This window comes from Choloepus didactylus, chromosome 1 (assembly GCF_015220235.1).
Source record: "Choloepus didactylus isolate mChoDid1 chromosome 1, mChoDid1.pri, whole genome shotgun sequence".
Lineage (NCBI taxonomy): Eukaryota > Metazoa > Chordata > Mammalia > Pilosa > Megalonychidae > Choloepus > Choloepus didactylus.
This window is the reverse complement of record NC_051307.1, coordinates 74,443,143-74,470,829: the sequence shown is the minus strand read 5'-3', so window position 1 is coordinate 74,470,829 and position 27,687 is coordinate 74,443,143. Positions and strand designations below refer to the sequence as shown.

At 37.2% G+C, this 27,687-nt stretch overlaps 1 pseudogene; it reads left to right on the top strand.

Annotated features, from left to right (window-relative positions):
• The first annotated feature begins 4,665 nt into the window (after positions 1-4,665).
• Positions 4,666-5,650, top strand: LOC119535179 (annotated as a pseudogene).
• Positions 5,651-27,687: the final 22,037 nt, after the last annotated feature.

Genomic DNA, 27,687 nt, shown 5'->3' with positions numbered 1-27,687 from the left:
CCTATCAACTGGCATCCATAGGTGTGCCTATACCCTAACCTCATTGCCAGTGATTTGTTGCTCAGTAAGAACAGTTCATCTGGGTTTACCGGAATCTACACTTCCCCAGGAAGCCCACTAGTTCAGATAATCCAGGCAACATTATAAATGACAGATCTGAATTTTACAGTGAAAGGCAAAATCATTATTGTTTAAGAAAGTAAATAAGCCCTATTGTTTTCAGTTGGAAAGTCACGTGAATCATTCCATTATAAAATTCAGTACTGATTATTCCTTTTTGTGTTATTAATCATTCCTTTTATCTCAGAAAATTGTTTTTAATTTTGAAGCTGATAAAGCTCCTTGGAGTCTAGCACATCACTTTCCCCTACCGACTGTCCTTAGATGCTTTTAACAACAAGGGCTACTTATGAATGTTTTTTAATATTATATTTCTCCATATAATTTATATCACCTTTTACTGGAAAAAAAATTCCTTCCTGATTGGGATGTTAAAACTACACTATTTTACTCTGGCTTGCAACTGTTTCTGGTATTGTCTTTTAAAAAATAAATCAAGTCATTGACCTAAGTATTAAATTTGAGAGCAGGTAATTACATAAGTTAAGGTGAAGAGAGAAATGGCATGAAAGATAAGTAATTCTTGAAGCCCATCCCACTCACATATTAATCACAAACTCAACTTGAAGTAAATGCCCTAAACTTTAGTGGAATGACAGATCAAAGTTGTCCCCACCTTAATCAAAACCTAGACTGAAAAATTTGTGCAGAAGAAACTTAAGCATACAAATTCATTTTTTCTGGCACCTCAGACTGAAAAAAATTTGGCTCATAGAGCATAATTTTATTCAACCACCGTTTGACAGTCTATGGGGATAAGCAAGTATAGTGTAATAAAGAGCAGTGCTTAGAGCTTGTGCTTTTGTCCCAGTCCTGCCCTTCACCTATGTTCCTGAACCCCTTTCCTCATCTGTAAAATGGAAGGGAAGGGGTTGGATTGATGGATCTGAGGTGCCTTCCCACACTCAAATGGTAAATTCTGGCACTTTGCAGTTGTAAGGCAGATAATTACCTGGATATGACACAGCCAGGTTAAACAACTTGGCCCACTGAATATATTCAAGTTTCTTTTTATAATGGCACCCTTTTCATTACAGATATTTAATAAACAAAATGTTGCCATAGAAATAATGGTTTAAACATGAACCTGCCCAACGTGTTTTATGTACACACAATCCCTATGTTGCTGTAAGAAAAGGGACCAGCAGCTGTTTTCTTCTTGGTGCTAACAACTTCCATTATGAAAGGACAGTGTGAGGTTTAGATTTTAAGTAAACAGAAAATGAAAAGAGGATCAATGGAACCAACATGCTTTTCTGAACATTAGAAAAAAAAATAATTTTATGCAAATATATATGTGTGATTGAAATCTGTATGTGAAATAAAAATATCTAATTATCAAAAAAAGTCTATTAGGATATAGACTATAAATATTACCAAGTATATTAGTTTCCTTTGTTACAGTAGTAGATAACCATAAATTTTGTGACTTATAAACAGTACAAATGTATCACCTTACAGTTCCAGAGGTCAGATGTCCTAAAGTCAAGTGTCAGTAGGACTGTGTTACTTCTGCAGTCTTCAGGGGGAGAATCTTTTCCCTTGCCCTTTCCAGGTTCAAGAAGCCCCTTGTATTTCTTGGCTCATGGTCCCTTCTTCCCATCACTCTGGCCTCTGTTTGCTTTATCATATCTCCCTCTGTGACTAAGACCCTCCTACAATCCTCCTATAAGGACCTTGTGATTACACTGAGCCCACTTCAATCATCCAGATTTATCTACCTATATAAACTCCTTGAACTCCCTATGGCTAGAACCATCAGCATCTGCAAAATTCCTTTTGCCATGTAAAGTAAATTATTCACAGGTTTCTGGGATTAGGGCATGGACATCTTTAGGAGAACATTATTCTGCCTATCACACCAACATAAACTCCCTACTTTCAAACAACTCACAGTTTAAAAGGACAGATATGTCAGCCACAAGTGCCATGGAAAATATAGAGAAAAGTGTCTAACTGTGCTTCCAGTGCCAGATTAGGCAAGGAAATATCCTTCCAGAAGGAAGGTCCTGGAATTGAATGGTGTCATAGATGGAAAGAAGAACTGAAGTATTTTGATATAAGGAACAGTAGACACAAAGCATGAAGGTGAGAAAACTGTGGTTCATTTTAGCAACTATAATAATCCCAAAACAGTATATAATGGTGGTGTGAGAGCTAAGAAGACGGTGAATTTTGCCCCATGACTGATCTTTTAAAAACTTTTTATTTGGAAATAACTTCAAACTTAAGGGGAAGTTGCAAAAATAATACAAATAATTCATAGGACTCCAACATATCCTCCACCCAGCTACCCAAATTTGCCAACTATAATCAACATCTTGCCACATTTGTCATAGTGTTCTATCTATCTATCTATCTATCTATCTATCTATCTATCTATCTATCACCTATCTACCTATCAATCTGTCTCTTTTCTAAACATTTGGGGGTGGGTTGTATATGCCATGCTCCTCTAACACTTATCATCTCCATATACGTTTCCTAAGGACAAGGATATTTGCTTATGTACCTGCCTCAAGTCTAATTATCAAGTACAGGAAATTTAACATTGATATAGAGCATATACATGCCATTTTTTTTTTTCAATTGTCCCAATAATGTCTCTTTTAGTTTCCTAGGAGGTTCAAGAAAAAATCATACAATGGGTTGGCTTAAAAATGGGAATTTATTAGCTCATGGTTTTGAGGCTAAAAGAAAGTCCAAATCAAGGTGATTTCCCAAAAACTGCATTCTGGGGCTGGTTGCTGGTGAACCTTGATCCTTTCTCTTCTGTCACATGGCACTGCACCTGGCAGCCTCTCCTGGCCTCTCCCTTCTTTTCTAGGTCCTATTGAATTTCAGCTTCTTGCTTCCAATGGCTTTCTCTCTGTGTCTGAATTTCATTCTGCTTCTAAAGGGCTCAAGTAATAGGAATAAGACCTATCCTTAGTCACACCTTAACTGAAGTAACCTCATCAAAATGTCCTACTTGCAATGGGTTCATGTCTACAGTTATGGATTAAGATTTTTTTTTTTTTAACCATCTTCTTTATTTTAACATTTTACTTCGGGCACCTTACTAAGCTCCCAGCCTCAGCACTAAGCACTTCCCAGGGACTGAGGAGGTGAGTGACTGGGAGATGTGAGCCAATGGGAGTCTGCTCCAGCCCCAAGGGGGCTGACTACCAACTCCTTCCATAGGCAGCTCTCTGAGGACAAAAGTGGCGTGGTGGTTTGGAGCTATGTACTCCAAAAGAGCATGTTCTTAAATCAAATGCATTCCTGTAAACCCATTTGATGAGGCTACTTCAATTAAGGTTGAGCCCAGCCCAATTAGGATGGGTCTTGATCCTAGTACTGGAGTCCTTTATAAGCAGAATGAAATTCAGACAAAGAGAGAGAGAGAGAGAGAGAGAGAGAGAGAGAGAGAGAGAGAGAGAGAGAGAGAGAGAGAGAGAAATGGAACCAAGAAGCTAAAATTCAGCAGAACCCAGAAGAGAGTAAAGAAGCTAGAAGGGGCTGTATGGGCCTTGCCATGTGTCAAGTTAAGAACCAAAGATCACCAGCAGCCAGCCCCTGAATGTCACTGTCTTCAGGAAGAAAGCATCACCTTGATGACGCCTTGATTTGGACTTTTTCCCAGCCTCAAACTGTGAGCAAATATATTTCCATTGTTTAACCTGACCCATTTCATGGTATTTGCTTAAGGAGTCCCAGAAACTAAAACAAATGGACACCTTGAACCAATAGCCAAGAGCGTGTAAAATCAGAGAAGCAATTGGAGTCACTCACAAGAGCTCCCAAAGAGCTCCTCCTTTAGCTACCCCATCCTCCCACAGGCCCCGATGGGCCCCAGAGACCCAGTTCAAAGGGGCCTGATGGATTAAGTTTAAGAACATGCTTGTCTGGTTGTACATTCAGCTCTAAACCACCACAATGTCCTTTTGGGCATTTTTCCCTTCATTATTAGCTCTGGACTATGATCACATATCGCATTTAACTGACTTTGTCTCTTTACTCTTTCTTTCTCCCCCCCCCCCCCACCGTTTCTCTCTGTTTTTAAAGAATGGTCTGGTGACCTGTACTCTACTTTCTGCCATATACTGATTTTTAAATCATTTTTGGGACCTAAACTGCTTCAGTAATCTGATGAAATTTATACATTCTCTTGTCAGAAAAATGCAAATACACACTGCTGTATAAAATTTTGGGGATCCCCAGAACTCCTAAAGAACTTCTATTCATTACTGGCTATGAAACTTAGTTACAGGTGCTTAAAGCTCAGGTGATTGCAACATTTGTAAACTAGGGAGTGAACTGATTAGACTTGTAGCCTAGAGAAAGAATAGAAGAAAATGAAAGAACGTAATTAGAAGGTTGTGTCAGGAATCCAAGAGAGGAATGATTTAGGGCCTGAACTAAGGTAGTGGTAGAGGAGATAGAGATGTGACAAGCCCAAGAGAAATTTACCGTCCTGGAGCTGCCACAGTTGAGTCTGAATCCAACCAACATGCACCACAGATAGCTGCTCTACATGTAGTCCCAGTTCCTCTCCATTCCAAGTCTAAGATGACAACTCTCAAGGATCCACTGATCCAGAATCTTCTTAAAGAAAAACACACCCCTCAGAATAAGATTACTATTGTTGGGGTTGGTGCTGTTGGCATGGCCTTGTGCTATGAAGGAATTAACAGATGAACTTGTGCTTTTTGATATCATAGAAGAGAAACTGAAGGGAGAGATGATGGATCACCAATACAGCAGCCTTTTCCTTAGTACACCAAAAATTCTCTGGCAAAGACTATAATGTGACTGCAAATTCCAAGTTGTTTATTATCACAGTTGGGGCATGTAAGCAAGAGGGAGAAAAACATCTTATTCCAGTATAACATGAACATATTTAAATTCATTATTTCTAATGCTGTAAAATACAGCCCTAACTGTAGGTTGCTTATTGTTTCCGATCCAGTGGACACCTTGATCTATGTGGCTTTGAAAATAAGTGGCTTTCCCAAAAAACATGCTATTGGAAGTGGTTGCAATCTGAATTCAGCCCAGTTCAGTTATCTAATGTGGGAGGGGCTGGAGTTCACCCATTAAGCATCATGGCTGAGTCCTTGGGGAGCAGGGAGACTCTAGTGTGCCTGCATGGAGTGGACTGAATGTTGCTGGGTATCCTTGAAAAATCTGCACCCTGATTTAGGTACTGATGTAGATAAGGAACAGTGGAAAAAGGTTCTCAAACAGGTGGTCAATAGGGCTTATGAGGTGAACAATCTGAAAGGCTACACTTCCTGGGCCATTGGACTGTCTGTGCAGATTTAGCAGAAAGTATAATGAAGAATCTTAGGCAGGGGTACATCAAATTTCCATCATGATTTAAAGGTTTCCAGAGAATAAAAATGACATCTTCTTCAGTGTTCCTTGCATCTTGGGACAGAACGGAATCTCAGATGTTGTCAAGGTGACTATGACTCCTGAAGATGAGGCCCATTTGTAGAAGAGTGCAGACACACTTTAGGGGATCCAAAAAGAACTGCAATTTTAAAGTCATCTAATGTTGTACCACTTCAATGTGTAGGCTACAACAGGATTTTAGTTGGGGGTTGGTTGTGCATATTGCCTTTTTTATCTGATGTGATTAAAGCAGTAACATTAAGATCTAGGAGAAACAGCTATTTATCAAAGTTAGAAACAGAAATGTTTCATACAAACCTACAGGCATCGCCTGATGCTGGAGATTATACTCACATTGTATAGCCCCAAACTGGTTAGCATAAAATAGTTCACCTCAGAGACACCAATACCAATGTTGGATACGCTGCAGCTGCCTTTCAAAACAGAAGAATGTGTGATTACTGTGTGTTATATATACCTTCTGGCTCCTTCACCCAACATGCCTCATCCAACTTCTTTCCTCCCAATCAATCACATCCTGGACTCCAATGTGCAAATCTAATATTGCATGTCTTGTGCATAACTATTCTAAAGGATCTCATTTTTTGTACCAAATGTATCAAAATAGTATACATTGCCATGTAATGTAAAAAGAAAGACCCACTTGTAAATAATGCAACTAACTATCCAGTTGTCTTACCATCCAAAAACACCAAATAAACCACGGACTTTGAAATACTGGATGTGGAGGTGAGGGTTGAGATGACCTGTTTCCTGGTGTCTCTGGTTTATATGACATGGATGTTTGGTGTTACCACACATGTGATAGGAAACACAGGCAGAAAACCAGATTTGTTGAGAAATGCAGAGTTCAAATTCAGATCTATTTTTGATAATTTGCTCTGGAATACAGGAGAGAAGTTTCCATTAGAGAATCTTCTGGAAGACACCAGCAAGCACAGGTAGCTGTGACACCTATGAAGTGTTTGAGGTTGCCTTGATAGTATGCACAGAGCAACGGTTTTGTCTTAAGGAAAAAGTCTTTTAAAACCCTGTATTTTAGAAGCAGATGAGCAAAAATGATTGCAAATGGCCAGTTAGAAATAAGAAGAGAACTTAACATTAATATAAATTAAGAGCAGATTGATGATGATGCAAGAAAGTGATCACCAATAGAGCAGTATGGAATGAGAGGCCCCAGTGAAGAATAAGGGAGGAATTCTTCCCTTTATTATACTGACCTTATCCTTTTCATCCGACCACTCTCAAGTTTTGGTAGAATTGCTCATGGGTCTCGGGATTGATTTTTTTATTTAACTGGCCACTTTCAAGAAAGAGGCTGGAACAAGATAGCCTCTCTGACTCTACCCTTCCTTAGCAAACTTACATCATTTGCCTACTAGGCCTATGAGGTTGATGAAAAGCCTTCAATAAATACAGATGAGCAAGAGAGAGAACTGGCATAAACAGCCAAGGTCATTTCCCGATGGAGAGCCTTCAACTGAACAAACACTGTGTCTGTTGATCATAATTTGGTTCCAATGACTGTTGTGATCTGTCCTCAATTGCTCTTCTGCACAGTCTCCCAGAGGAGAAAGAAAGTTATCTGTTTCAGATTCTGGGCTTCAGGATCCACCCAAAGTGATCGTTACTTTAAGAACTGGTATACAGAAAGGACTTTCAAAAGAAAATAATTCGGAATTCTTGATTCCTTCCCATGCCAGTTTAAAAGGATGTAATGTTTTGTTTCTCTGCTCTGAAGAAAAAATTAAATCAGCAATCCTTCTAAAATGGAAGTTACTTGCACTGAGCATGGGGGAGAGTTATGAGGGGACAAAAGAAGCTTCCCTCTGTGCTGCTTCATTTCCTTCTTTCCTAGAATAGAAGTGAACTTAGAAGCTGCCCCTTCTAATGTGATGCATGTCCTAATGACTACCAAGTAGAATTTTTAGGAGAAGTAGTGAAATTTGTTAGAAGGGAAAAAATTCTAAATATCCATATTTACACACTTTCTGGCACTATCTGCACCAGTAAATTTCAAGCTATTCCTTAGGGACCAAGAAATGTGCTTCTTTAAATCAGGAAGCTACCCTTTATTTAGAGGGGTTTGATTAAGGTTCTGTTTTAATACATAACAGAAAAATTCTAATCTAAATAAGTTAAAATACATGTATAAATATTTGGCTTTGTTTTATATAAAGTCCTAGAAGTAAAATACCTACTTTTGCTTGACATAATATTTAAATTTCATAAATAGGATATATACCATTTTGATATAAAGCAAATTTGGGATAAAAAATTTTTTTTTGTTCCTTACCACACAAAGATTATCAGCCTATAAATTCTGTTTGTAGAAAAATAGCAAGTTGATGAATCATCATTTCTTGTTTAACAAAAAAGGAAACATTGATAACATTTGTGTGGATAGGTGATTCAAGTGAATTTATCTGTGTTAAAGCTCTATAACTTGGTTATATTTGATGGGGTTTTGAGTTTAAACTTGAATGCATGTATATTTCAAGAAATATGGTAAAAAAGAAATCTAGTATAATGTAGAGATCTAAGAGGAAAGAAACCTTAATAAATTAACTTAAAAGGTAAAGGCAGAGGCGGGGCAAGATGGCGGGCTGGTGAGCTGTATGTTTTAATTACTCCTCCAGGAAAGTAGGTAGAAAGCCAGGAACTGCGTGGACTGGACACCACAGAGCAATCTGACTTTGGGCATACTTCATACAACACTCATGAAAACGTGGAACTGCTGAGATCAGCGAAATCTGTAAGTTTTTGTGGCCAGGGGACCCACACCCCTCCCTGCCAGGCTCAGTCCCGTGGGAGGAGGGGCTGTCAGCTCCGGGAAGAAGAAGGGAGAACTGCAGTGGCAGCCCTTATTGGAAACTCATTCTACTGATCCAAACTCCAACCATAGATAGACAGAGACCAGACACCACAGAATCTGAGAGCAGCCAGCCCAGCAGAGAGGAGACAGGCATAGAAAAAAACAGCACAAAAAACTCCAAAATAAAAGCGGAGGATTTTTGGAGTTCTGGTGAACATAGAAAGGGGAAGGGCAGAGCTCAGGCCCTGAGGCTTATATGCAAATCCCGAAGAAAAGCTGATCTCTCTGCCCTGTGGACCTCTCCTTAATGGCCCTAATTGCTTTGTCTCTTAGCATTTCAATAACCCATTAGATCTGTGAGGAGGGCCCTTTTTTTTTTTTAATCCTTTTTTCTTTTTCCAAAACAATTACTCTAAGAAGCCCAATACAGAAAGCTTCAAAGACTTGCAGTTTGGGCAGGTCAAGACAAGAGCAGGACTAAGAGAGCTCTGAGACAAAAGGCAATAATCCATTGGCTGAGAAAATTCACTAAACACCACAACTTCCCAAGAAAAGGGGGGTGTCCGCTCACAGCCATCATCCTGGTGGACAGGAAACACTCCTGCCCGTCGCCAGCCCCATAGCCCAGAGCTGCCCCAGACAACCCAGTGTGACGGAAGTGCTTCAAATAATAGGCACACACCACAAAACTGGGTGTGGACATTAGCCTTCCCTGCAGCCTCAGCTGATTGTCCCAGAGTTGGGAAGGTGGAGCAGTGTGAATTAACAAAGCCCCATTCAGCCATCATTTCAGCAGACTGGGAGCCTCCCTACACAGCCCAGCAGCCCAGAACTGCCATGGGAGGATGGCACTCACCTGCGACATAGCACAGTCATCCCTCAACAGAGGACCGGGGGGTGCACGGCCTAGAAGAGGGACCCACTTGCAAGTCTCAGGAGCCATACGCCAATACCAAAGACTTGTGGGTCAGTGGCAGAGACAAACTGTGGTAGGACTGAACTGAAGGATTAGACTATTGCAGCAGCTTTAAAACTCCAGGATCACCAGGGAGATTTTATTGTTAGAGCTACCCCCCCTTCCCTGACTGCCCAGAAACATGCCCCATATACAGGGCAGGCAACACCAACTACAAACACAAGCTTGGTACACCAATTGGACCCCACAAGACTCACTCCCCCACTCACCACAAAGGCAAAGCAGGGGAGAACTGGCTTGTGGAGAATAGGTGGCTCATGGACGCCACCTGCTGGTTAGTTAGAGAAAGTGTACTCCACAAAGCTGTAGATCTGATAAATTAGAGATAAGGACTTCAATTGGTCTACAAATCCTAAAAGAACCCTATCAAGTTCAGCAAATGCCAAGAGGCCAAAAACAACAGAAAATTATAAAGCGTATGAAAAAACCAGATGATATGGATAACCCAAGCCCAAGCACCCAAATCAAAAGATCAGAAGAGACACAGCACCTAGAGCAGCTACTCAAAGAACTAAAGATGAACAATGAGACCATAGTACAGGATACAAAGGATGTCAAGAAGACCCTAGAAGAGCATAAAGAAGACATTGCAAGACTAAATAAAAAAATAGATGATCTTATGGAAATTAAAGAAACTGTTGACCAAATTGAAAAGATTCTGGACACTCATAGTACAAGACTAGAGGAAGCTGAACAATGAATCAGTGACCTGGAAGATGACAGAATGGAAAATGAAAGCATAAAAGAAAGAATGGGGAAAAAAATTGAAAAAATCAAAACAGACCTCAGGGATATGATAGATAATATAAAACGTCCAAATATAAGACTCATTGGTGTTCCAGAAGGGGAAGAAAAGGGTAAAGGTCTAGTAAGAGTATTCAAAGAAATTGTTGGGGAAAACTTCCCAAATCTTCTAAACAACATAAATACACAAATCATAAAAAATAAAGGCTTTGCTACGAGCTATGGGAAGTATGTTGCTTGCAAATATGAACCAAAAATTCAGACAGAGCTGTACCTAGTGGGCAGCCGGTTGTGAGCTGATTATTCTTATTTCCTTACCCTGGAAGGAACTTAATATGGGATGCTTGTGGGTTAAAGGAATTTTATACAATATTATATTTCTTAAATTATAAAACCTATATACATCAAGAATCATGTTGTTAAAGCACGTTATTATGGAATGTACTATGAGGTCATAAAGGAATGAGCTAAATCTATGATAAGTGCATATTAAATGAAAGAAAAATTTCTAAACTATCTCCAAGATTTATTTAACTGTATTTTCTAAATGAATCTTTAGGTGTTTCGTAGACTTTATCAGTTAGCTTTTGCTGCCTAGTAAACTCCAAAACATAGTTATTTAAAACAATTGCTGTGTGGTTTTCTTGGCCTGGGCTGTCTGAGCTGTACCTGGATGGCACTAAGTGGCTTCATTGCTTCCTTGACACGCTGAGGATGGCAGGCTAGTTGGCCAAGGGTGACCCTCCCTCACAAATTTGGAGATAGGCTTGATGTTGGTCATGCAATGGCCACATAAGTTTCATCCTCCAGCAGGTTAGCCCAGGCTCCTTCACATGGTGGTCAAAGGGTTCTCTGCAGCAAGAGAAGGTATGTCTCAATGCATGAATGGTTTTCAAGCATCTGCTTAAGTCATATTTTCTATGGTTCAATTGGCCAAAGCTAGTCACATGGGCAACCACAGAGCCAAGGGAGGGAATGTAGGTAGAAGCAAACCAATTGGTGCCATTAATACAACACTCTACCACAAAGAACCACTGTGCATTGATACCTAGTACAGAATTGAAAGTGCACATTTATTTTCCTGCATTAGAAAGAAATTTTGGAGGTTTATTTTTTTTGAGAAACTGGACTCTTGAGAACTGACACTCCTCTTGTATAATTAAAAAAAAGACTTGAATATAGGCCAAAGATGACTAGTGCTACTCTCATACAATGTCAAAGACTATTTTAGAGGGAGACTAATCTGGAAGTGAGAACTGCAACAAATGTGACTTGTTTATCTTACTTTAATTTTTTGAATAGATAATATATTTACAGTTCAAAATTCAAGTTAGCGAAAAGCCTCCCACCTCTGTCCCTTCTCCATACTGTTCCCTCCCCAGAGACAAAGAATCAATCAGTGTTAGCAGTCCCTTAAGTGGCCTTCAAGAGAAGTTTTATGCATATGTTTGTAAATATCTATAGGCATTCCCTTTCAGATAAGAATTAGGACCCCTGCCAGTCTATTTCACAATCAGGCTCTCAGGAAATCAGGAGAAAAAAAGACAAAGTGCTATGTGGCCTGTTTTCTGAAAGCATTACAAATGAATTGACAAAAGATTGTTTAAAAAAAAAAGTTTGCTTTTTGTTTTCGTTTTTGTTTTTGTTTTTTTGACTCTACTGGTTAATTTTTTTTTTTTTTTTTTTTTTTTATTAAATTCAGTTTTATTGAAATACATTCACACACCATACAATCATCCATGATATACAATCCACTGTCCACAGTATGATAACATGGTTATGTGTTCATCACCACAATCTATCTCTGAACATTTTCCTTACATCAGAAAAAACCAGAACAAGAATAAAAAATAAAAGTGAAAAAAACACCCAAATCATCCCCCCATCCCACCCCATTTGTCTTTTAGTTTTTATCCCCATTCCTCCACTCATCCATACACTAGATAACGGGGGTGTGATCCACAAGGTCTTCACAATCACACTGTCACCCCTTGTAATCTACATTATTATATAATTGTCTTCAGGAGTCCAGACTGCTGGGTTGGAGTTTGGTAGTTTCAGGTATTTACTTCTAGCTATTCCAATACATTAAAGCCTAAGAGGTGTTATCTACATAGTGCATAAGAATGTCCACCAGAGTGACCTCTCGACTCCATTTGGAATCTCTCAGCCACTGAAACTATTTCGTCTCATTTTGCATCCCCCTTTTGGTCAAGAAGATACTCTCAGTCCCACGATGCCAGGTCCACATTCATCCCCGGGAGTCATACTTTGCGTTGCCAGGGAGATTTACAACCCTGGGAATCAGGTCCCACGTAGGGGGGAGGGCAGCGAGTTCACCTGTCGAGATGGCTCAGTTAGAGACAGAGAGGGCCACATCTGAGCAACAAAGAGGTACTCAGGGGGAGACTCTTAGGCACCATTACATACAACTTTAGACTCTCCTTTGTGGTAATGAGCTTCATAAGGGCAAGTCGCATGCTCGAGGGCTCAGCACATCAAACCGCCAGTCCCAACGTTTGTGACAACATCAACACCAGTCCAGGTGTGGATGTCCAACACATCCGCCCCGTCCCCCAGATCCTCGGGGCTGGGGAGGGGGAGGCTGTAAATATATTTTTTATTATCTGCCCAAATTACTCTAGGATGTGTCACTATTTCACTCCAGCCTATACTAACCTACCATATCTCACTTCCTATTCAAAGTTCCATGCAATTGTGGTGTTTGAACAAATCGACTGTAGAGTTGTACCGTTTAGAAAATTTAGATCCTGTACCAAACAGATATCTATTCCCTTGGTCTCATATGAAAGTTGAAGTTTTAAAACACAATTACTGGTTAATTTTATATAACAACTTGGCAAGGTTATTATGGTCTCCAGTTACTTGGTTAAACATGACCTAGATGTTGCTGTGGAGATATTTTGTAGATGGGGTCAGTAACTTTAAATGAAGGTGTTTGCCTTCAGTAATGTGGATGGCCTCGTTCAATCAGTTGAAGACCTTCAATGCAAAGAACCAAGGGTTATGGGAAGAAGGCATTCTGCCTCAAAACTATGCCTTCCATGGCTTCCTGGGTTTTCCAGCCCAAAAAATATGGATTGAAGACTTTTACCTCACTCTGACCTGAATTCCCAGCCTCTGGCCTACCTTACAAAATTTAGACTTGGCAGCCTCCCCAGTCATGTGAGATGAAAGCCAATTCCTTACAATAAACCTCTCTCTCTCCCTCTCCCTCCCTCCCCTTCCCCCTGCCCCTTTTGTTCCCTTTCCCTTTCTCTCTCTCTCTTCACACACACACACACACACACACACACACACACACACACACACACACCCTGTTGGTTCTGTTTCTCTGGAGATCCCTTACTGATCCACCGACTCAGAAGTGAGTCTAGGATCAGAGGTGTGATATTATTAATCTAGATTAATAAACACACACTCTTCAGGAAAGAGATTAGCAATCTGATGAAAACAAACATGACAGCTGTAATCATCTATTGTATGGAGTCATATTAGTGGAAATATGGCTCAAATTATTTCCAAGTGACCTTAGATTTTAAAAAGGGAGTCTTTCTAAAAATGCCTCTAGGCACTTTCCTGTTAGCAAAATGCATTTCCTGCAGCTCCAATTATAACCACTAAATGTTCCATAGAGTTAAGGTTTATTCCTTTTTTCTTGATTGAACTTGCCCTTCAAGTAGACAAAAATATAAATTAAAAAAAAAAATGTTTAATGTATGTGAGATAATGAAACATAAAGCTGTCTACTCCCTGCATTTAAATTTATTTCATTGGCACATCTCAAAAGCCTTTTCCATCTTTGCTATGGACATTAAGATCTCCCATGACTAGCAAATAGTAGCTACTCAACAACAATTTCTTTAATGAATGAATAAATACCCTATAAATAAAAAATCAAGGGTGGTGCTTAAGGAGGCTACATCTCTCAGTCTTCATTTCCACACTCAGCAGATATAACTAACAGTGGAAGAAGTAGGTTTCCAGAAGAAGCTCAACACTGAAATGTATCCATTCATGAAATACCCATGGGTTGCTGAATTCCGGAAAGGCAAAGCTTTTAAAATCTCTTGTCTTCTTCAGTCTCCCTTAACTTTAAAGGTGTAGTGAAAAGCATACTGATGTTGCGGTTAGAGAGAGAAGAGTTTAAAGGCACTTAACAGTGTAAGAAAGCAGGGATGTTCCTTACCTTCCCTGAGCTTGTTTGCTCTTCATTAAAAGGCCAGTGATATTTCTTACCAGGTTGGGTGATTGTTTTGTGATGCAGTCTGTAATTCTCCCTTAATAATGATAGCTATTACTGTTATTTTCAGTAGAATGGAGAAAATGTGGGAAAGGTGGGAGACACTATCCCAATATGAGGCTGGAACTTTGGAAAATTATGAAGGACTTATGCAAGGAGCTGAGATAGCACTTTGTCCCAAACCTCCAGTAGTAATTTCCTCTAATCTATCCTGCCTGCCAAATAAATAATCTTGAGCTTTTCCCTTCATTTAATCTTCCTGCTTGAAAACCTCTCTACCTTCTACTGCCAATGTCTTAACAGGAAGTTCATGACAGTTCGTAATCTTAGGCCGCTTTTCTATTTTCAAATTTCCCAGTGCAAAATATCTACTCTGATGGACTGGCCCTGGAGAAGGTCTTGTTCCCATCCATTTCTAGGCTTTAGTTCCAGCTGTCCTTCCACCTTGCCCTCTTCTCTCCACTTATCTTTCACCATAAAAAGATCAAGCAGCCAGGGGATGAAAAGTTGGGTTATGGATATGGGTGAAAGTAATTAATACACTGAATTGTACACTTAAAGGTAGTTAAAATGGGAAATTTTGAGTTGCATGTATGTTATTACAATAAAAAGTTTTAAAAATTACCTAGATATAGATAGGTAGGTAGATAGAGAGATGATAGAGTGATACACCAAATGTGGCAAAATGTTAAAAGTTGGTGGATTGGAGTATCTCGGTGGGGGAGTGTTAAAGTTCTCCGTAGGGGTTTTGTATTATTTTTGCAACTGTCTTGTAAGTTTAAAATTAATTCAAAATAAATGCTTTTTTTTTTTTAAAGAACAAGCATCAATATCCTCTCCCACATCAGATGAGAGCTACCTCTCCTGTTTTCTAAATTCTTATTGTATCTACTGTATTTTGTTGTAATTAGAAATATTATTTGTCTTTTCAGTTAAGAGTATTTCCTCAAGACCAAGGTCCAACCAAGATCCTAGCACCCGTAATTCATATTCCTGAGGGCATTCTACAGAAGGGGTCTGTGAGTCCAACATCTGCACTGATAATTCTCATAATCAATCTAAGTAATTTGGGCTTTCTTATCCAAAAACACTTGGGTCTGTGATTCCCCTTTTGTTTTTTACCCAAAAACCACTTGGGTCTGGCTAAAGAACCATTTTCTCTAAGTGATTATTCAAGGTTGCAAGTTGTAAACTCTAAATCTAAATCTGGCTTTAAGACCTCCAACAGATTGGGCAAGGATACTGCCCTCATTGCTGAGGGCAATCTCCTTTGTTGATTGTAGACACAATCAGTTGTAGATGTCATCAACACACTGTAGATGCAAAACCACCTAAGAAATAACCTCATAGTAACAATCAGACCAGTGCTTGCTTGACCTTTAGAGTAAGAACAGTATAAGGTGACTTTAAAGGAACCTTATTTCGGGAGCGCCCTCTATTGGGCAAGTGGCTTCTAGTTTAGGAATGCCACCTGAAATTTAGGATTCCCACAATTTCTTTTGTACCAAAGTTACAGTCAACAAGCAAATGCACATGCTTGAAACAATGGTGTAACGCTAATGTAAATTAGTGCTTTGTTTCTCTCTTAATCCCACTGTGTCCTGATGGCTCTTAATGACTTTTTAAATAGGACACTATTCAAATAACATCTTTAGAATGCATGTGTTCATATCCTTGTTTTACTTTCTTGGCTTCACAGGTTGCCTACAGTAAAACTAGGATTCCATTCTTATACGGCATTCTCTTAGTCCCTTGAGGCTTTGTACTCAATGAAGCTATGCTTCAAGAATGGTAAATATTCATTAGCATTGATAATCATTTTTAAAATACCAGTGGTCTTATTTCCTCTAGGAAATGCTTTTGAGTGTTTCTCATAGCAAGTCTACCACATAAACATTTCCTCGGTCCATATCCTTTAGCTCTGTTGCCAAATGTGCCAAAGCTAAAATTTTCCTATTGATAGAATGAATGACTTTGTGTCTTAGATACAGTTTTGTGACTTCATCAATAACTTGAGATTCAACATCTGGCTAAGGTTCCCCTTTAGATAAAATTATTTTAATTATAGCTGAGTATAAAAATGTTCAATTACTAGAAACAGGTTGTCTGAAAATGAGAGACTATTCTAATAGCACCAAATACTTATACAGTCTTTCAGGTACATTAACTCATTTGATTTTCACAACAGCCCTATGAAGTAGGTATTATTCTGACCCCCATTTTACCGATAAGGAAACTGACACTCAGAGAAGTTAAGTAGTCTACCATAGGCCAACCAGCTGTAAATGAAGTCACAATTCAACCACCCAAGCTCTGTGGACCCAGGGTTATTTTTCTTAAATGCTATGCTACTCTAAAGTTAGAATATCTGTTTCTAAGCTAAGTTCTTGAAATTAAGATAATTCTGCAATTTCCTGTATACTACACAAAGCTAATATTGAAGCTATAGGTATCTTCTCATCTGTTAAGTAGTTATTTAGAGTAGTTATTTCTCTAAGGGAAACATTTAATTCAGAAATCTCTTTTGCTAAGGGCTGATGACCCTGCCTGTGAGATCTCTGCAGACACTTTTGGATATGCCAGTTGACTGCATTAGGTGTAAATTTCAAGTTTGTACTTAACACTTAGCTAGAGATGCAGTTGATAATTATGTGACTCTTCCCCCTCCTCTACATTTAATCTCAAATTAACACAAGCCTCTTAGTTCTTACTCTAATGTTCTTATTCACATCTTGGGACATGCAGATAATTTGTTCGACACATCTAATTTCTGTATTTGTTTATTATATTATTTTAGGAGACTATGTTAACTATGGAAACCTTTTGTTATTTATTGTCCTTTCCATAAGGGAATGTTTTAAAAATTATATTATACTGCTATCATGTAATACAATTGTGTTAGAGTTCTTCAGAAAAATATAACTGAAAGAATATATACATAGGTAAATAGTAAGATATTTAATATAGGAATTGGTTCATGTGTCCATAGGGACGGGCAGGTCCAAATTCCTTAGGGCAGGTTGCAAGTTGTAAACTCTAAAGAGGGTGATGTTGAATTCCCCAGGAGAAGTTGACTGGCTGAAGCAGAGGCAGGAATTCTTTTGATTTCTGAAATCTGGCTTTAAGACTTCCAACCGATTGGGCAAAGATACTCCTCTCATTGCTGAGGGCAATCTCCTTTGTTGTTTGTAGACGCAATCAGTTGTAGATGTCATCAACACACTGTATATGCAAACCCACCTAAGAAATAACCTCATAGTAACAATCAGACCAGTGCTTGCTTGACCAAACAACTGAACACTGTAACCTAGCTAAGTTGACACATGAACTTAACCATCACAATCATGTAATCATTAAAAAAGGTTGAAGTAAATATATATTACTGTCATTACTATTACTACTACTGTTGCTACTGCTATCAGCACCACTACTACCACTGCCACTACTATTGCTATTATTAATGACAAGCACTTAGATGGCTTTTGGTATGAATTAGTCATTGTTCTATGCACTTTACATGTATTATCTCATTTAATCTATAGGCATATCTCTGACAGGATATGAAAGATACTGGTAATTGTGGCTGCCTCTGGAAAGGGTGAAGGGTTATATGTAAGGTGCTTACAAGAATGTCTGGTGAATAATAAGTGCACTATAAATACTACCTATTCCTGATCAGTAATTCAACCCAAATTCTCCATCGGTTAGCTAAATCTCTTAATATGATCATTCACATCAGAGAGTCTGTCAATTTCGTCTTTGAGGAAGTATTTTCCAGAGCCTTCTGACTTGCCCCACTCCTGAGCATCGTTCACCCTCTCCTCCAGGTGCACAGCTTCCATCCAGGATTTCCTTCTGTCTTCATTTTGATGATTACTTTCCTTTACTCCTGGTTTTGATCCCTGTTTTTTGGAATCTATGATTTCTTCTTTTTGGTTTATACATTTATTTGAATGAAGCATATCTGCAACTTCCTGAGAGAGAATTTGGAAAAGTAATTTGGAAAAGTTATCACTGTTGAGAGGTCTAAATTCTAATTTCTAATCCTTAAATATGATCTGTTTTTCCCTTTCTCTAGAAGCTTGTAGGTCCTTCTCTCTGACCCCAAAGATGACGTCTTTGAAAAAAATGTGAGCTCATTTCTTCCATTAAATATAACTCAGTTTATGTACTGACTGTCTTTCTCTTTGCTTTTCACACTAAATATATCCCCAGATCTCAGCATTATCAGTTGTCCTTGTTGGAAGATCCGCCTCACAAGGCATACTACGGAGTGATAGCAACATACGCTCAGGGCAAGGTCCTCATGAGTGACAGCTGGTTTTTTATTTTTCAGTACCTTTACATAAGAAAAATAATTTTGAAAATATTTTTAGAAAGAAACAATGATGAAATTTTCATATATTTATAGTGAGTATAAATCCTTATTTCAAATAAACTTCTGGTCATTTAGAAATTTGGGGCTCAACCTCAGGTCAGATTTGATTTGATCATCACTTTTTTTGTCTTGAATGAGACTGACAAAGTCTGCACAAGGGCTGGAGGGGTCATCATTTAGCTTTTTGGTTGTTGCTGTTCTCCTGTCCTATAGTTGGATTATCTTTAATTTGCATTTCCCTTGTAGGAATCTTTTGGAGTTATTTGTCCATTTAGTTACATTCACTTAAGAGGGCACATGGAAACTGGAGAAAATTTCAGTAAGCTCAGAGTATACTACTAATTTCATAGACTCTGAAGCATATTACTGAGTATAGGTAACAAAGTAAATATGAATATTAAATATTAACATATCTTTTTATTATCTATTAAAAAATAAGCATGCAAATAGAAATTCTAATATTTTCTCACTGTAATCCATAGAGTTGTCTTGCATGCATCCAGAGATAAACACTGCACTTTGAAGAAAGGTGCTCTAGAATATTCCATTCTTTTGGCATATAATTATGCTGGGTTTCAATAATAAATACAATATCCTTGATGGTGTGTGTTATTAGTGGATCTGCTTTTTTCCTCTCTTTGTCTGTTTCCAAGCTATTATTTCTTTTTCCTTTCTTTTCTTTTCCTTTTTTTTTTTAATTTCCCAGGGCTATAAAACTGACTTATTTGCAATTTATTAAGCCTTGGCTTTTCAAGAGCATTCAGCACATTTATTGAGTCCTGTGTTACAAAGGGCACTGTACCAGTGCTATAGTGTTTCTTAAACTTTCATGTGCATTCAGATCACTTCGAGATTGTCAAAATGTAGATTCTGATTCAGTATGTCTGGGGTAAGGTTTGTGATTCTGCATTTCTAATAAGTTCCCAGGTGATGATGTTGCTGTTGATCTGTGAAACACACTTCTAAGTTGAAAGCCTGGGTTACAAAGGTGTATACAAATTGGTCTCTGCCCTTAAGGTAATAAATGTGAACTTGAATAATAAACACCTCAGATTTATGTAATTGTGATATGTCTCCTTTCTTTAGTGCCTCTATGGTTCTTTTCTACTCGACACCTGTGCTCTAGAACAATTGCCAACATTAGCCGTGTGTTTCAAAACTCACTTGCACTCTCTGGGCATATCAATCCTGAGTCCTCTGCCCTTTGTTTGAGAATTATTATATTAGCCTACTGCTTTCCAATGTGTTAATGCCTACTAATGTCTCGTCTGTTTCAGATATTATATTGAATGTTGTATTAAGTGTTTTCTGATGACACAAGCTAAAGAAATGTCTCTAATAGGATAAATTATGAGGACTGGGCTTATGCTGGTAAGTAGCATAATTTTAAGAGTTAGGACAAATCTACCATGCAGTTACATGATTCAATACTCGGGAGCTATATACACAACACAGCCCCAGAAAGTGAACATGTCCTGAATGAGCAGGACTGTGGGTCTAATACACAACTAACAAAGGATGCAAGGAAAGAGCCCTGTTAGTCTCAGAATGGACTCATGAAAATATTAATCATCAGTGATAAATGTTCATGATCCCCAAAGAGCTGAATGTATTGTACTATTTTAAGCAAATTCTATCCATCACTGCTGACCCATAATAGCTATTCATCTATTATGCTGACTGGTAAGGCTCTGCCCCTGATGAGGTCAGCTTTATGTCTTGCTTGGTTCCAAATTACCACAGTGGCCACTGCACCTGTTGCTATCACCATTCAACCTTCCCTTCTCCATAAACGCCAATGCACATCAACACACAGACATGCACACACACTCACATTTCTTAGTTATTCTAAAGCAGAAAAGAGAGAAATAATGCCATGCCTCTTTCTCTACAGGCATGACTGCCTTTAACCAAGTGATTAAAACATCAGTTTTCAAGTCAAATCAATTGTTGAAAATGGATTACTGACTTTGTAAATGCACCCTGTTTGGCCTCTTGGGGACACAGAGCTGGTTCTCATCTTACATTCCAGTTATTCTGATAATACATAACCCTTTGAAAAGTATACTATGCATGATTAACTATGTCTTATTCCTGGTACCTAGAAAAAGAGACTGGCATAAAATAGATGACCAAAATATGTACTGAGAAATGACTTTGAACTGATGGCATTAAGTTGCTATTTTAGGTAATGATGAACGGTTCTCATGGGACATGATATGACTAATTTCCAAATGACCCACAGAGAAAATGATGCAGGAACAATGTTTCTTAAACTGGGTTCACAAGTTTACCTAAAGCATATTTTGATTATATATAGATATGAGAGCCGTAGACTTGAGGAATTTGTAGGTGGTATTATGTTTATATAAACTTAACCAACAATATAATTAAAATGATTTAAGGTAATATTAAAGATTTTCAGAAATATTCTTTTAATAGAAAATTACTCTATGCCATGTATGGATCTATTTTGAATTGTTTCAATCAAACCTCTGTCAGCTGGGAAGGAATGTCGCTGACGTCTGCTCTGGGGTTCTGGTTTCAAAATGGCTTTCTCCCAGCATGTTTCTCTCTAAGCGTCTGGGTGTATTCTATTCTATTAGCTTCTCCTAGGCAAACTCTGGGCTAGCAAAAGTCTGCTTTCAATGGCTGCCTCCAAAATGTCTCTCTCAGCTACTGCACTGAGCTCCTTCTGCCTGAGCTCTTATAGACTCCAGTGATTTAATTAAGACCCACACTGAATGTGCGGGATAACACCTACATGGAAATAACCTAATCAAAAGTATCACCTATGGTTGGGTGAGTCACATCTCCATGGAAACAACCTAATCCAAATACCTCACAAGATTGGATTAAGATAATGGCTTTGTTGGGAGCATAATACATCCAAACCAGCACAGGGATTGTCCTGTATTATCCTGGTTGCCTTGATATACTTACAAGGTTCCTTAAATGGGGAAGAAGGGAGCAGAAGAGTCAAAGTCAGAGTGAGTCTATGTGAGAAATATTTGACTAGCCATTGCTGGCTTGAAAGATGAAGGGGGCCATAAGCCAAGGAATGTGGGCAACCTCCAGAAGCTGTTAAAAGCAAGTAAATGAATGGATTCTCCACTAGAGCCTCCAGAAAAGAACACAGCTCTGCCAACCCATGGATTTTAGCCCAGTAAGACCCATTTAGACTTCTGAACTGTAGAACAGTAATATAATAAATTTGTGTTTTAAGCCACTACATTGTAAGTTGTACATTAAACCAACAACTGAAGTTGGACGATGGCACATGGGAGTTTATTTTTCTATTTTAGCTAGTGTTTTTCCAATTTAATTTTATTATTCTTTTAAAAGGTAATACATTTGTATAGAACAAAACACTTAAAAAGATATATTGTGAAGACTTCATTTCACTTTCGCCTCTCACCACTTAGTTCCTCTCGCAGGAAACAACCAATATTATCAACTTCCAATTTATTCTTTCCATGATATTCTGTATATTTACAAGCAAATATACTTTTTTTAAAAATGAGGTAAAAATCTGCTTGAATGAGATGCTTAGGTCTTAAATATACAATATGATGAGTTTTTGTAAATGTATACATCTATTTAATCATTCACCCTTATCAACATATAAAACATTTCCATCATCCCGTAATGTTCCCTTGGACTCTGTACCAGTCAAACTCAATTTCACATAAGCAACTAATGTTCTAATTTCTATCACAATAAAATGGTTTTGGCTGTTCCTGAATTTCATATAAAGGCAATAAATCACAATAGTATCTGGGTTTTTGTTTGTTTGTTTGTTTGTTTTCTGCTCATTCAAGTGGTTATGCATGGTTGTAGTTCATTCTTTTTTTATTGCTATGTAGTATTTCATTGTATGAATTTATACTATCATTTGTTCATCTAGTTTCCTGTTCCTGGGCATTTGGATATTCCTAGTTAGCTATTATGAATAAAGCTTTCATAAACATTCTTTTACAAGTTTCAATTTTTTTAATTTCCCTTGAATAAATACCTAGGAATGGAAGCATGAATTATGGAGTTCGGTATGCTTAAATCTAATAGAATTTGCCAACCTATTTTCCAGAGTGGTTGATCATTTTACTCTCCCACCAGCAATGTATGAGTGTCCAGTTGCTTCAAATTATCAACAATATTTGTAACTTCAGTCCTCTAAAATATTATGCATTCTACTAAATGTGAGTGGTTTTATCTTGCATTTTGCTGATGATTAGTAATGTTGAGTATATTTCATATGCATATTGGCCACTTGTATATCTTCTTTTGTGAAGTGTTTGTTCAAGTCTTTTGTCCATTTAAAAAATTAGGTTGCTTATCTTTTTGTTATTGAGTTATAGGAGTTGTTTATATATTCTAAACAAAGAAGCAAATATATTCTCACAGTTTGTGGCTTTATTTTTTCTGATGAGCAGAAATTTTGATGAAGTCAAATTTATCAATTTTTTATCTTTTGGTTAATGATTTGTGTACTGTCTAAAAAATCTCTTTGCTTCCACCATGGTCGTGAAGATATTCTTGTATGTTTTCTTCTAGAAGGATTTTAGTATTAACCTTTTCATCGCAATTCAATGTATAACCCTACATATTTTGGAATATGGTATAAATTAGGGGTATACACTCAGTTTTCCAAACTGTTATAGTACAATTTGTTGAAAAGCCTTTCTATTCTACTATTTAATTAAGTACCTTTGTGGAAAATCAATTGAGCTTATGAGTATGGTTTTATTCTGGCCTCATGAGCTTATTCCACATATCTATTTGCCTATCCTTATGCCAATATCACATTATCTCAATTATAGTAGCTTTACAGTATATCGTGAAGTTAGGTAATGTAAATCCAACTTTATCTTTTTTCCAGTATTATTTTGACTATTCCCTAGGTTCTAAATTTCAGAATAAACTTCTTAATTTCTACAAGAAAAGCCTGTTAGGGTTTGATTGAAATTACATTAATCTATAGATAAATTTGGGGAAAAATGGCATTTTAATATTGAATCTTCCAATCCATAAACTTGTTGAATCTCTTGATTCACTTACGCCATCCTGAATTTCTTACAGCAGTGTTTTATAGTTTTCAATGTAGAGATACTGTATATCTATTATTAAATCTATTCCCATGTGTGTTTTTTTAACTTTATCAAAAAATTAAAAAACAAACAATAAAAAAAAACATTTCAAACAAAACCAAAACAAAGGAATAAGAAAAAACAAATAGACTAAAATAACTACATTGCTTCCAACAAAGAAAATAAACAGACTATAACCCACTAAAGGAATAAGAAAAAACAAATAACCTAAAATAACTGTGTTTCTGTGAACTTGTTCCTACTATACCACCCAGAAATTAACAAGCCATAATCATTCCTGAGCATTCCCATAACATAAGTTTACCCTGCATAACTTATCTGTTGTTATTAGATTATCGTTCCCCCTTCACTATTTGCTATTGTAGGTCCCCTACATTCTACAATATAAACCATTTATTTTATATTTTTCATGGTGTTCACATTAGTGGTAACATGCAATATTTCTCTTTTTGTACCTGGCTTATTTCACTCAGCATTATATCCTGAATGTTCATCCATGTTGTCAGATGTTTCACGACATTTTTCCTTCTTGCTGCTGTGTAGTATTCCATCATGTGTATATATCACATTTTGTTTATCCACTCATCTGTTGAAGGACATTTGGGTTGTTTCCATCTCTTGGCAATTGTGAATATTGCTGCTATGAACATTGGCATGCAGATATCTGTTAGTGTATATACTGAGAACATTCAGATCTTCTGGGTATATACTGAGAAGTGCAATTGCTGGATCGAAGGGTTGCTCTTTATCTGGTTTTATAAGGAATTCCATGTGCTTTATATTTTATGTGATTGTAATCAGTTTTGATTTAATTTTCCAAGTGCTTATTGTTTGTGCATATAAGTAAAATTGATCATCTTGTACTGAGACTTTGCTAAATTTACTTATAGGTTCTAATGAGCTTTTTTGTAGATTTGTTTTACTTCTACTTTTTCAATCTGTGTACCTTTTATTCTTTTTTTTTTTTTTTTCCTTGTTTATAGCACTGGCTAGATACTTCAGTACAATGATGATTATAAGTGGTTTGAGCAGATAGCCTGCTTGTTCCTTAAGTTAGGGGAAAGTATTCAATATTTTGCTATTAAGTTTTATTTAAACTGTAGTCTTTTCATAGATGCCTTTTATCAATTTGAGAATGTTTTCTTCTATTACAATTTTGCTTAGAATTGTTTTTGTTTTTAATCATGAACATTGCTAAATTTTTCTACATTTATTGAGATTATTTTGCCTCTTTTTTAAAAAAATTGATTTTCAAATATTAAACCTCCCTTGTATCCCTGAAGTAAACTCCCAATTGGTCATGATGTATTACATTTTTCATATATTGTTGATTTTAATTTGCTGGTATTTTATTTAGGATTCTTGTTTCCATGTTTATGAGAGATATTGGTCAGTAATTTTATTTTTTAAAAATGTTTTCATCAGATTTTGATATCAGGGTTAAGCTGGCCCCATAAAAAGAGTGGGGACGTGTTCCATCTTCTATTTTTATGGAGTAGTTTGTGTAAAATTGAATTTATATTTTCATTGAATAATTGTTAGAAGTCACCAGTGAAACCAACATGTCTTAGAGTTTCTTTCTAATGTAATGTTATTTTTTATTACAAATTCAGTGTTAATAGATAAAGGATTATTGAGATTTGATATTTCTTTCTGTGTTGATTTTATTAGGTTGTGTTTTAAAAGGAAGTTTTATATTTTACGTAGTTGTTAAATTTATTGGTATAAAGTTTTCCGTAATATTCCCTCATTATTCATTTAACATATATAACGTCTTTTTATTCATGATGTTGCTATTGTGTGAATTTTCCCTTTTTTTCTTAGTCTGTGCAGGGATTTATCTGTTTTATTATTTTTTCTAAAGAAACATTAAAGAATGCAATTGTGGTAACATACATACAATACAAAATTTCCCATTTCAACCACTATCATGTGTACTATTCAGTGATATCAATCACATTCACAATACTGTGCTACCACCACCACCATTCACTACTAAAATAGAAATTCTGGACTCATCAAGCAATAACTCCTTATTCTCACCCCACCTCAAGTGCCTGTAAACTATAATCCACTCTCTGTCTCTATATATTTGCTTATTCTAATTATTTCATGTCATTAAGATCGTACAATGTTTGTCCTTTTGTGTCTGGCATATTTCATTCAGCATATCTTCAAGGTTCAACAATGTTGTCTCATGTATCAAAATGTCATTTCTTAATGGCTGAATAATATCCCATTGTGTGTATAAGCCACATTTTGTTTATTCATACATCAATTAATGGACCCTTGGTTTGCTTCCACCTTTTGGCAATTGTGAATAATGCCACTATGAACATCAGTGTGCAAATATCTGTTTTAGACCCTTCTTTCAATTCTTTTGGGTGTATAACTAGAAGTAGAATTGTGGGGTCATATGGTAATTTTATACTTAACTTATAATAAGTTGGGTATAATGTAAGAGCCATTTAACACTGCATTTCTATTAACTCCATATACCCTTTGTAAAATTGTTACCATATATTTTAAATCTGCATATGTTATAATCCCCAAAATACAGCATTTCAATTTTTGCATTAAACAACCTGTAGTCTTTTTCATGCAATTTTATTGAAACATATTCGCATACCATACAATCATCCAAAGTGTACAGTTGTTCACAGTGTCATCACATAGTCTGCATTCATCACCACAATTTTTGAACTTTTTCATTACTCCAAAAAATAAGAATAAAAATAATAAAAATAAAAGTAAAAAAGAGCACCCAAAACATCCTATACGCCACCTCCTACCCTAGTATTCATTTACTTTTTGTCCCCGTTTTTCTACTCATCTGTCTAGGCACTGGATAAACAGTGTGAGCCATAAGGTTTTCACAATCACACAGTCACACCACATAAGCTGTAAAGTTATATGATTGTCTTCAAGAATCAAGGTGACTGGATTGCAGTTCGACAGTTTCAGGTATTTCCTTCTATCTATTCTAATAAACTAAAAAAAGGGATATCTATATAATGCACAAGAGTAACTTCCAGAATGACCTCTTGACCCCATTTGAAATCTCTCAGCCATTGAAACTTTATTTTGATTCATTTCTCTTCCCCATTTTTCTCCAGAAGGCTTTCTCAATTCTACAGTGCTGGGTCCAGGCTCATCCCCAGGAGTCATGTCCCACATTGCCAAGGAGATTTACATCTCTGGGAGTCATGTCCCATGTTGGGGGGAAGGCAGTGAGTTCACCTGCCAAGTTGGCTTAGAGAGAGGCCACATCTGAACAACAAAGAAGGTTCTCTGTGGGTGACTTTTTAGGCATAGTTGTAGGTAGGCTTAGCCTCTCCTTTGCAGTAACAAGCTTTGTAAGCACAAGCCCCTAAATCGAGGGCTTGGCCTACTAAACTGGTACTCCCAATGCTTGTGAGAATATGAGGAATTTCCCAGATGGCAAAGTTTAATATTTCCACATTTTCCCCCAGTCCCTCAAGGGGGCATTACAAATACTTTTTATTCTCTGCCCAAATTACTCTGGAATGCATCAGGACATCATGCTAACCTGAACAAACTAACCAGATCTCACTCCTTATTCAAGCTTCCATGTAATTATGGTGTTTGAGTAAACTGACCATACAAACTAAATAACATAGTGTGCTACAGCAAATATAGGGTTTGCACCAAATAAATATCTCTTCCATTGGTCACACACAGAAGCCGAAGTTTTAAAACACAGTCAATATCATCTTTTTCCCTTTAGTCTTATTTACCTTAGTCCTAACCAAGGCTGTTTCATTCCTATCTCTAATAGAAGTCTGATCTCCTTTTTAGCCTCTTTTGACAGTTGCTTCATGGGGCAATGTCAACACTCACAGCTGCCGAACTCTGGCTCCA